The sequence below is a fragment of the Tursiops truncatus genome, chromosome 1 (assembly GCF_011762595.2).
Source record: "Tursiops truncatus isolate mTurTru1 chromosome 1, mTurTru1.mat.Y, whole genome shotgun sequence".
NCBI lineage: Eukaryota > Metazoa > Chordata > Mammalia > Artiodactyla > Delphinidae > Tursiops > Tursiops truncatus.
The window spans coordinates 179886770-179898915 of record NC_047034.1 but is presented as its reverse complement, the minus strand read 5'-3'; the positions used below and the strand labels follow the sequence as shown (position 1 = coordinate 179898915).

Genomic DNA, 12146 nt, shown 5'->3' with positions numbered 1-12146 from the left:
ACATGTTTTGTTAGATTTGCATCTAAATATTAAATTCTTGAGCAATTCTAATAGTATTGTATTTTTAATTTGGTGTCCATGTGCTCATTGCTGGATACAGAAATACAATTGATTTTTATATGTTTATTTTATATTCTGCAACCTTACTGAACTCATTTACTAGTTCTAGGAGGCATTTTTTGTAGATTCCTTGGAATAATCTATATAAACAATATTATCTACAAACAAGGACTGCTTTATTTCTTCCTTTTCAATCTGTATGCCTTTCAATTCCTTTTCTTCCCTTATAGCCCTGGCTAGAACTTCCAGAAGTAAGTTGAATAAGAATGGGGAGGGGCTTCCCTGGTGGCGCAGTGGTTGAGAATCTGCCTGCTAATGCAGGGGACACGGGTTTGAGCCCTGGTCCGGGAGGATCCCACATGCCGCGGAGCAACTAGGCCCATGAGCCACAACTACTGAGCCTGCGCGTCTGGAGTCTGTGCTCCGCAACAAGAGAGGCCGTGACAGTGAGAGGCCCGCGCACCGTGATGAAGAGTGGCCCCTGCTTGCCACAACTAGAGAAAGCCCTCGCACAGAAATGAAGACCCAACACAGCAAAAATAAATAAATAAATTCATAAACTCCTATCCCCAATATCTTCTAAAAAAAAAAAAGAATGGGGAAAGTGGATAGCTTTGCTTTGCTACTGATCATATGGGGAAAGCATTCAGTCTTTAAACATTAAATGCAAGCTTAGCTGTAAGTCTTTTGTAGATGCTCTTTATCAAGTTAAGGAAATCCCCCTCTCTTCCTATTTTTTTCTGAGAATTTTTATCATGAGTAGGTGTAGATTTTTGTCAAATGCTTTTTTTCTGCATCACTGATATGATCATGTGATATTTCTTCTTTATCCTGTTAATGTGGTGGATTATACTGATTGATTTGCAAATATTGAACCAGCCTTGCATGTCTATAATTCCTTGGATGTGTTATATAATTCTATTTATATATTGCTAACTTTTATTTGCTAATGTTTTGTGAAGATTTTTGAATCTATATTCATGAGAGAAATTGGTCTTTGGTTTTCTTTTTTTGTACTGTCTTTGGTTTAGGTAACAGGGTAAAACTAATTTCACAAAATGAACTGAGAAGTTTTCTCTCCATTTCTATTTTCTGAAAGAGATTTGTAGAATTGATATTAATTCTTCTTTAAATGATTGGCAGAATTGTCCAGTGAAAACTTCTGAACCTGAAGGTATCTTTTGTGTGTGTGTGTATGTGTGTGTGTGTGTGTTTAAATTACAAATTCAATTTCCTTAATAGTTATAGAGCTACTCAAATTAATCTGTTTCATATTGGGTGAGTTGTAGTAGTTTGTGATTTTTGAGGAAGTGGTCCATTTTGTCTAAGTTATCAAATTTATGTGCACACAGTTGTTTGTAATTATTCCTTTATTGTCCTGTTGATGTCTGTGGAATCTGTAGTGATTTCCCCATTTCATTCCTTATTCTGTTTTTGAGCCCATCCACTAAGCTGTTTATTTCAGTTATTGTGTTTATCAGTTCTAAGAGGTCCGTTTGGTCCCTCTTTTTATCTTCTATTCCTTTGCTTAGACTTTCTATTTTGACATTTGTTTCAAGAGTGTTTTTAATTGTTTCATGAAGCATTTTTATCATGACTGCTTTAAAATCTTTGTCAGATAATTCTAACATCTTTGCCATCTTGGTGTTGATATTTATAGATTGTCATTTTTCAATCAGTTTGACCTGCTACTGGTTCTTGGCATGATGAGAAATTTTTGATTGAAACCTGGACATTGTTGTATTCTCTTGAGACTCTGGATCTTATTTAAACCTTCTGTTTTAGATGGCTTTCTCTGGGGCTGCTCCAGCAGCAGAAGTGGGAGAGGAGTGCTGACTCATTGCTGCCAGGTGAAGGCTCTGCAGCCAGCCTCTACAGACACCGGACTGGGGGAAAGGGAGCTCCTACTACTGCTGGGCAGGGGTGGGTGTTCCCATCCCCACATGGTCTTCACTGACACCACACTTGGTGCAGCCTCATGGGTGCTTGGTAGTGGTGAAGATCCAGACCCTTCATTAGGCTCCCTCTAATGCCACTCCAGAGAGGAGAGAGATTGATGCTTCAGGTGACAGTGGAAGTCAAGGCTCCCCATGTTGTCTCTGGTGACACCACAGGAAAGGGGGACCTTACCACTATCTGGCAAGGATGACAGTCTCATTTCTGCACCTGGTCTCCTCCTACACAACCCCAGTGGTGTTTGGGGTGCATACTCCATGGGCTTTTAAGGCATTGCTCTTCAAAGCATACAGTTCTCTCCAACTGATGTTCTCTCTTGCCTCCAGTCAATGTGGTGTCATTGTGTTTTCCTGGGTCAGTCTTGGGTTTTGCCCAAGGACAGACAGACATTTCTTGTGCAGATGGGGCCCTTTCCTACCCTTCCTGCTGGTGTCGGTGTCTGAAAGTTCAAGGGACCTTCAACGCAAAGAAGATCTCATTCTAAGGATACAATGATTATGGCCTAAAGATTCAAGAGAAAACATAGTAGGAAGAGGACTTGTTCTATGTCTGTGCTATGAAATTACAAACGGTGAATGTAACATGAGAACCAGAGAGCAAATTTGTGTTCCCATTTTCCTGCATACTCTGAGTAAGACAAGCATTTGTGGTCATCTTCAACAAAGCACAGGGTCCTTTGAGAGAGTTGCCAGAAGCCAGGATTCACAGACTACGCAATGGATAATGCAGCATCATGAGCAATGATGCAACCAGCATTAAATACATGGAATAAGGAATTGCAGAGTTGAGAAGACCTATATTAGGTCAATACAAACAGGCTCCAAAGTGCCAAGGTGCTCTGAGTCATCACAGCATTGCTGCCTTTTGCTCATGGCAGGAGAGATGAGATTAACCAAGAATGATGTGTTTAACAGTAAAGACCAGGAAGAGAAGGTTTCTGGACCTCAGCAGGAAGAGAGGGTGCCTAGACTCTGTGAAGAATCTTCCTGCTTACGGAACAATGGACAAATACGTATACTTCCCCTCTACTTATTATTCTAAATCTCCGTCAGTAAATCACTACACCTCACATAGGCCTATGCCTGGCTCAGCCTTCTGTGAAGGTTAAAATGACCATCATTCCCCAGCCCCAGTCTCCGCCCAGTGTCACCTCATCAGAGAGGCTTCCCCACCACCCTTTCTGAATTAGCAAGTGCGCTCTCTCCCAACTCTGCTTTACCTTTCTTCCAGGCTTTATCACCTCTGTCATTTTTCATGTTTCTTTGTTTACATCTGTCTCCTTCCATCAGAAGAAGGGCAGAGACTCCGCTTTGCTCATGGCTGCCTCCCCAGTACCTGGAAAGGTGGTCAGTGTGGGGTAGATGCTCGATGCTTGTTGGATATTGAATGAATGAATGAATGAATGAGTGAATGAACAAGGAAATAGCTGTAATAAGTTTTGCATCTATTGCAGGAGCTTGGCAGATGGTCACTGCCGTTACTGACATTTCTAAGATGAGGAAAGAGATTCCCAGGGGTTAATGATTCCTGGTAGGAGAGGGTGGGAGTGGAACCCAGTTGGCTGACCTCAAAGTCCTTGTTCTAACCTCTGGCTTATACTGAAGCCCACCCCCAGGCCCTCCTATGTGTAGGAGGAGGCTGACCCCCAATGTGCAAAATGGGCTTCCTTGACAGGGCGTCACAACTGCCTACCCCACGCTGCAGGATGGCCCGGAAATCACAGCTGCCTCTGCAGCTCTCATTCTGTGAGTCCAGTTTCTGGGAGGAGTATAGAGGCCTGATTCCCTGAGCCCCTCCCCACTTCCCAAAGCCTCTATGGCATGTCGCGCTCGATAGGTTGGATCCTGGTGCCCACCTGGGCACCCGGCCCTCTCAGCACATCCCCCACCCCTGGGAGCAGGCGCTCTTAGCTCTCATGGCCTGGCTCATGGGTGGAGCTCCAAAGCCCACCCTCACACAGGTCACCCTCACCCCAGCGTGGAGGCCAGACCCCTCTGACCCACTCGCCCCCACTTCTCCCAGTTGGTTCTGTAACAGGCCTGGGTGCTTCTCCTTTGGCTGGTGCCTGTGTCTGGGCCAATGCCTGCTGGGGCCTCTTTGCCCCAGAAACTACTCTCCAGGTACAGAGGGCAGAGATTCTGCCAACTGCTGACGGTCTATCCCAATTTTGCATTCCAGAACCAGGGAAATAACCATAGAAAGGATGGGGGACCCACGGACCACTGTGAGTCGGCCCTGAGCGGACACTCCATCCATCACCTGACACCCATACACCCCGACTGGCTGGAGGGTCTTCTGGAATCCAAGTCATCTCAGAGCCAGTGTCCAGCAGTCCCCGAATGGCCTGATTATTTCCCTTTCCCCAGCACCTAGTCTCCTGGAAAAAGTCATAGGTTCCTCCGGGAGGGCTGGGAGAAAGATTCACGATCTAAATTTTTAGCATCGTAGTGGGGTCCTTCCTCCAGGGACCCTGCCTCCCCTATTCAAGGGCTCTGGGTCTGTGGACCCACCCCAGCCTGGGAAGTGATGGTGCCTGAGCCTCTTTGAGTCTTCACCTGCCCTCGGGGGACAGGCCCAGCAGGTCCCTTCTAAGGAGCAAGCCTGTCCTAGATTAGTGCTCACGCATCCCCCTCACACTGTCCTGGGAACAACAGAAGGCGGGGCAAGTGTACCGCACATGCAGCTGCGGCAGACAGAGACCTGCCCGGCCAAGGGGGGATGGAGGTGGGGGGAGGCCACCCCTCCTGGACCAGACGAGGATGAAAGTACAAAGCAGCAGGAGAGCTGGATCAGAGGAGGAAGCTCAGGTCAGGACCTCCCTCCTTCCGCACCCACGAGCTCGGCCTCAGGGCCCCTTGCAGGAAGAACGCGCCAGTGAGGGCCCGCCTCCCACCGGGATGGAGGCTGGCCGAGCCCACTGGGCAGGGGCAGGAGGCAGCTGCGCCCAGGTTCTCACGGTGCACTGGGCTCAGCACGGCTCACATGGTGCTTCCACAGAACAGGGAGGACAGGGCCTCCCTCCCCAAGTGGGCAGAGCGTCTGTGGGTGGCACGCTGTGCCCTGGCCAGAGCCACCTGCTTAATCGGACTTGGCTCCCTGAGACTCAAGTCCTGTCCTCCTTTGATTTTATGGAGTGTGACTGTGTGCAGAGGATGGGGTAGCAATTTGCTTTTTATTCGCTCCCTTTCTTGGCATTAAGAATGTGCATTTGGGGCTTCCCTGGTGGCGCAGTTGTTGAGAGTCCACCTGCCGATGCAGGGGACACGGGTTCGTGCCCTGGTCCGGGAAGATCCCACATGCCGCGGAGCGGCTGAGCCCGTGAGCCATGGCCGCTGAGCCTGCGCGTCCAGAGCCTGTGCTCCGCAACAGGAGAGGCCACAACAGTGAGAGGCCCGCATACCGCAAAAAAATAAAAATAAAAATAAAATAAAATAAAAAAGAATGTGCATTTGACAAAAATCAGGAACAGAAAAAGGGGGGGGGGGAACCCTGATCATTTTACCACCCTAAAAAAAAACACGAAGTAACATAAGTTACATCGTAGAAAGCTTAGAACACAAAAGAAAGAAGAAAAATCAGAGGGAGAATTGGACACAAGGCAAATGCATTCTCCTTTCCAGCTCTCAGCATCCCTCTCCCTGCCTCCTGGGGCCCCCTGACCCCTCACACCACCTCCAGCCCCTGGCAGCCACTGGTCTACTTTCTGTCTCCATGGATTTGCCTGGTCTAGACATTTCATGTAAATGGAATCACACAGTATGTGGCCTTTTGTGAGTAAATTTCATCCTTTCTGCACCCAACACAGGTAAGCGGCATATTCTGCTTACAGTAAGCGTGTCCACCCCTTTTTATTCTTTCTTTGTTATGAAGTCTACCACCCTTCTGTGGGGGAACCCAATATTTGACCACATCCAGATTCTGTAATGAATAAATCCGGAGCTAACTGCAGACCTCGAGAGGGACTGGCCATCCAAAGTCAAGGCCGGTTTCCCCACGACAGAATTTCTCCCCCTCAGCGTTCTCGACACTGGGGGTGACCAGCTGTGTGGTGGGCAGTCCAGCTCACCTTGGGATGTTTCCCAGTATTGCCCACAGGATGCAGTATAAGAGCTCCCTGGAGGGGGCAGCAAGGCACAGAGGCTCAGACATCCTGTGTGGGAATCCCTGCTCTGCCCCTTAGCTGCCAAGTCACCTGGGTGCGTTGCTCAGCCTCAGTTTCCCCATCTGTAAAATGGGCGTCCAACTCCCAGGGCTGTTGTGAGAGTTGGGTATGAAAGTGAATATAAAGCACCGGGTTCCTGGTTCCCCAAGTTCAGCTCATCCTCATTATTAAGTTTATAGGAAGGGTCCAGCTTTCTAACCAGGCACCTGCCTAGAACCAAAGGAAAGCGGGTCCACTGCAGCCTCAGACGCTTGGCGAGGCCCCTGCCAGCCCTGCCAGCCCAGGTACCCCCACCTGGCCATCACCCACCCCAGGAACAACCACTGGAGGCTGGAGTCACTCCTGCTCAGCACCTCCAGAAATCAGCCCCATCCTCTGATGGGAGGGCCCGACCCTTTCAGCACAAGTAAATTCAATCGGCGGAAGGAGCTTCCGTGGCAGTGAGACAGCTGCGGCAGCTAACAAGCCACACCCCCCTGGCAGCCAGCCTCTAGAACCAGCTCCAGCCAAACGTGCTTTTGTTTTCTCGAAAGGCAAATAAATGGGTCAGAAGCCAACCAGGGGAACCGGAAGCTGACTCTGAAGGATAAGTTCCAAAGGACAAAGTTAGAGACTCGATTAAGGAAGATTTAATGAGTTAGAAAGAGATCAGGACAAACCCAGGGCGTAAATCAAATATTGATCATCGTAAAAGCAAGGCTTGCTAAAGCGTAAGTCAACAGCTCTGGGCCAACTTGCTAACATCTGACCCTCTTAAGAGCTTCTAGAAATCCGGGGCTGAAATGGCAGGGGAACGGATGGCTGGACGGGGCGATGGTCCCCATCAGCCAGGAGAGCAGCGTCCCTGGGAAACAAGGGGACCATGTCGGCTGGCCCACTGCCCCTTGGAGCTCACCTTCCCCAAAGGTGCTGTGCGGGACCCTCGGTGGGAGGAGCCCCACTCTGCCTACCCTCGTCTGCGCCGGGCCCGCCCGTCCTAGGCAATGACACGCATCACCTCTAGCCCTCAATCCTGCAGGCTGTCATTCCACTCTTGTGCCGCCCAAGAAAGCTGTGGCTCAGAGACGTAAGTTAGCAACCTGGGCCCTTTGGTTCAAACCCCTCCGTCCTCCAAGGACCCGGCGCCGCCCCCACCCCTCCCCCGGAAGCCTCCCCATCCACCCTAAAGGGGCGGGTGAAGCATCCATGTGGGTGGAAGAGGGGATTGCTCCTCTCACCCTTGTCAGCCTGTCCCAGCCCCAGAGTACCAGCCCCTCACCCTCCAGGAAGGGGTGTGGTCACCTCTAAGCAGGACAGGAGCAGGAACCCGCAGGGCCCACACACCTCCCCTCGGCGCTGACCGATTCTGGGTAGAAAACCTGCACCTGCTACCTCGGCCATTTCCCAGGTCCAGCTGGACGTGCTGCGGGCTGATGCCCGGGACAGCTCCATCTCCCCTTGGGTGCTGTACTAGTCTCCTCGGGCTGCCGTAACAGTCCCACAACCTGGAGGGCTTAGAGTGACCGGAGTTTATTCTCCTACAGTCTGGAGGCCAGAAGTCCGAGATCACGGTGTGGGCAGGACTCCGAGGCCCTCAGAGGCTCTAGGGGGGGGTCCCTCCTTGATCTTCCAGCTTCTGGTGGCTCCAGGCACTCCTTGCCGCATGGCCGCATGCCTCCAATCTCGGCCTCCATCTTCACGTAGCTGTTTTCCCTCCTCCCTCTGTGTCTCTTCTCTTCTTCTTTTAAGGACACCAGTCATTGAATTAGGGTCCATCCAAACCCAGTATGTCTTGGTCTTAACTTGATTATTTTTGCCAAAACCCTGTTTCTAAATAAGGTCACATTCACAGGAGCTGGGCTTCAGCTCATCCTCTGGGAACACAAGTCAAGCCCTGACAGCTGGGAGGTGTGTTCTGGACCTTGTAGACGCTACACTGGCAGCAATGGCTTCATCAGGAGTTTGTCAGAGATGCAGAATTCAAGCAGCCCCAGAGCTGCTGGGCCAGAATCGGTACCTCACGGGCTCCGGGGCCCCCAGGATACGTTTCTGCACCACCACGCAGAGTTCCCCAGGGAGACTGAGTCAGCGGCCACACCCCGACTGCCTTCCTGGCCCGGTCACATGCCCTTCCCTGGGGCCCAATTCCCTACTTACGGTTCACGATCACAACCTTATCTCGACGTCTTCAGGAGACCCCACCTAAGACAGGGGTCGAGGGCCCAGGGCTCTCTGCCGCAGAGATCCTGATCCTTTCTAGAAGCCACCGCCCACAGCTGCCAGCTCACCCAGAAAACAAATGTACGGGGGTGAACGCACCTCACCCCAGCCAGCGACGGATGGAAGAGAAAGGCCAAGAGAGGCGGGGTCCACTCCCGGGAAGCCCCCTTCCACCCCCGGCACAGAGCGAGCTGACTGCCGTTGAAGGCAGATGCAGGGCCTCGGGGAAAGGAGAGGCTGCTGAGGAGCAAAAGGGCTCGTCCCCCCCTTCCCAGCATCACCCCGACCACGACCACAGTCTCCCTGGCCCTCCCAGAACCTCACGGCAGGACTCGGGCGGAGGGGGCCGCGTAGTTGGGTGGAAGCAGAGGAAAGCGGGCCCCCAGCCCCCGCGTGACCCCAGCTCACCAATTTTTCTGGATTTTCTGAGGGACTTTTCAGATGAGATCACCTTTGCCAACCGCAGCTTTGATCTCTCCCCAGACCAAGGAAGAAATGCAGCCACTTCTGATCTTCCCCAAATTGCCCCGAGTTTACCACGTGGAGCGAAGACCGACTCACTTGCTTTCTTCAGAACACACTTCTGGCCTCATTTCAAACCTCCCAAAGGACGCATTGACCTGGATGTTACAGGACCGTCTCTGTTCCCCATCAAACAAGGAAGTTGCTTCTGAAAGGGAACAAGGCGCCTGAAGCCTCCATGCAATGGTTTCCGACTACACGGGGATCCAGCCCGTTTCGCACTTTCAGGTGGCTCACGGAATTGTTCTGGGAAAGTTTCTGTGATGCGGTGTTCCTGAAGCGTCCATGGCATGGCTGCGGGATATCCAGCCCCACCACCTGAGGACCGTGGCGGAGGGCCCCAGCCTCCGTGAGAGCCCAGGAGCCAGAGGCAAAGGGTTCGGACACATCCTGAGCAGACACACAGGTCCAAAGAAGGAAGGGGAGCTGGCCTCCATTCCCAGCAGCCAGGATGAGTTTAATTCAACAAATACTTATTTGATGCCTCTGACGGGCAGCTGGGGTCAGGAGGAAGGGTTCATGCGTGTCCACAGCACGGGCTCCGGAGCGAGAGCAGTGGGCTTGGATCCCAGTTCTGCGCCTTCTAAGCCACAGGGAGCACCTCGGTGGGTGATGAGACCTCTTAGTCTCGGTCTTTCTCTTCCGAAAGCAGGAATAAGAAGAAACTTACCCCTTAGGGTAATTGCAAGACTTGGAATTCATGATACACACGTGCTGAGCACAGCGCCTGGAAAAAAATCATTGAAACCCCACAGGGACAGGCTGGGCCAGGAGAGGGGGTGCATCAGCTTCCATGATTGGAAGGTCCGAGGGGTGGGGCCAACATTGAGGGCCCCGAAAATGCCACTGGGGGGTATGTTTGTGTCCACCCTCCCTCACATGCTCTCTCCATCTCCCCACCTCTCTCAGCCCCCTACTCCTCTGCTTTGGCTGCATTTTCAGGAAAGCTCTCCCCACAAGGCAGCAGGATGGCCACCAGCAGACCAGGAGGTCCTGGCTTTTACTATCTTATGGCTGGTGAGGAAAGAGAGAAATGAGAAAGAGCGAGAGAAAACCTCTTTCCCCATTACCCCAGCAAAAATCCCAGGGGTGAATCTGATTGGCCCAGCTTAGGTCATGTGCCCATCCCTGAGCCAATCACCATGCCTGGGGGGGCAGAGTTATGCAATTGTCTAGCTGAGAGCACATGCCGCAGGCTGGGCAGATAAAAAGTTGTCAGTTTCCACTGAAGTGTCACATAGTAAATGCTCAGTAAACATTAGTAGCTCTTTTGTCCCTATACAGAAAGGATGTGCAGGAACCCATCCAGGCGCTCCCCTACTGTCACAGCACCCAGCGCTGAGTGCCACAGAAGTCCTGGACAGTACCCAGCCCGCTCACCAGCCCTGTCGGAGCTCCCCTCCCCTCCTGCCCCTCCCCTCCCCTTGCCTCCCCTCCCCTGTTCTGAGACTGCACACTATCAGAAAGCTACCCAGGGGCTCCCTGGCCCGCACAGCCCTCTGTCCTCCCTGCTCCCCAGCGGGTGGACGTCCTCACCCACCATGCGCTGGCCATGCCTGGGGATGGCAGCCTCTACTGTCTGCCCTGAACCTCAGGATCTTCTGCTGGGCGGTCAGGGGCTGGTTGGTGTGTCCAGGGCCCTTAGGTCTGTGCGGAAACTTCAAGTCAGGGGGATGGGACAGGGCCTGGGCTCTCACTGCCTGCAGAAATGGGCCCTTGGGGCTCTTCCCGTGGACAGTGCGGCCCTGGCTGCCCTCCACCCCCACCTAGAAACGGCATTAGAGCCCAGACACAGAAGGCCAGAGAACTCCCGGGAGAACCTGGTCCAAGGCCAAGGGTCCTGCCTGAGGGACGAGCAGGGGATGGGGAGGAGGACCGCCCCCTGCACTCAGCCCAGCAGGGATGTCACAGAAGGAGCACAGATGTCACAGCCAATAGCACCAGCCCCTCTACCAGAAGAGGCTCCACCAGCGCTGGGGGTCCACAGCCCCATGGTTCCCTTGGTACAGAAGTCGGGTACTCAGTGCACACGCGTGTGCACAGACCCTCTGACGCATGGCTTCAGCCTCCGTCAAGGGGGGTGACGATGAGATCACTAGCGTTCCTCGAGCCAGGCTGTGGGAAACGCTTTAGATGCACAAGTGCATTTAACTTTCGTCCAATGACCATTATTCCTACTTCCTTGTACCAAGAGGTTAAACAAGGCACCTGCAGCACCGCAGCCAGCAGACCGAGGCTGGAATTCAGCCCAGCCCTCTGACTCCAGAGCCCCTACCCTGGCCACTGCCCACCACCCAGGGCAGCCCAAGAAGGCAGCCAACGGGGGCTGAGTGACAAGCAGCTCTGTCCATGCAGAAGCGAGAGCAGCCTGTATTCCAGGTGAAGAAAGCCTGCCAGCTGGATGGGGTATGGACCACCTAGGCCAGCATCATCCCTGGAGGACAGAAGGGCCACTTGGTTTAGCACTGAAGAGCAGGCAGGGGAACTGGAGGGCTGAGGGCCCTGGGCTGTCTCCACAGACGTGCAAAAATCCCCAGAACATTCTGGGAGCTCTTAACCTACATGGGGCTCATGCACCCCTGGAAAGTTTAGCCAGAATCCCACGTCTCTTTCTGAGAAATAATCCCCAAGGGCACCCCACTCCTCTAGTTGACAACCAGCCCCAAGTGAGACAATGGCTCCTCCTACTGTGTCCTGCTTCCCTGCGGGGCACAGGGACACCTGCTCACTGCTAAGCTTGATGCCTTTGGCTGAGGGGACACCTGGCACTCTCCTAAAACGTCCTCACCTCTCCGTGAGATCAGCAGGACTACAGTCTCCACTTAGCAGATGGGGAAACTGAGGACCGACCCATCAGCCTTTCCGTGGTGAGCAGGATGTGGTCCAGCACAGTTTCAGCCCTGTTGACTGTGTAAGCACTGGACACACTGCCCTGGGCCCTCAGCCAATCGGCCCGACTCCCTCTCCCACGCCGGCCCTAGTGGAGTGATGAGAGTGCGTCGGGCTGTTCCCTGCGAGGGTTTGGGAGGAAGGGGCCCAACTGGGAGGCGAGGGGCAACCTCTCCCTTTCATGTCCGTCTCTTTTCTGCACATCAGTCACAGGAAAGGAGAAGAGCTCGCAGTGAGCATGAATCCGGCCAGTGAAGTCGTGGGAACACTGCCTTGTCCGCCGTCTCTGTTCCCTGGCCCTTCAGCTCTGCCGGGCAACGAGCCACTGAAAGCGATGTGAGACTCATGCTTGACTTGC

The 12146-nt window shown here is 52.7% G+C and overlaps 1 long non-coding RNA gene across 1 annotated transcript; it reads right to left on the bottom strand.

Annotated features, from left to right (window-relative positions):
* Window positions 1-9613: 9613 nt before the first annotated feature.
* On the bottom strand, window positions 9614-10746 carry LOC141276505 (uncharacterized). Its single transcript, XR_012326171.1, has 3 exons — window positions 10720-10746; window positions 10436-10546; window positions 9614-9626 (listed from the first exon to the last, which is right to left on the bottom strand). It is a non-coding gene; the product is annotated as an uncharacterized lncRNA (long non-coding RNA).
* Between the last annotated feature and the right edge of the window lie 1400 nt (window positions 10747-12146).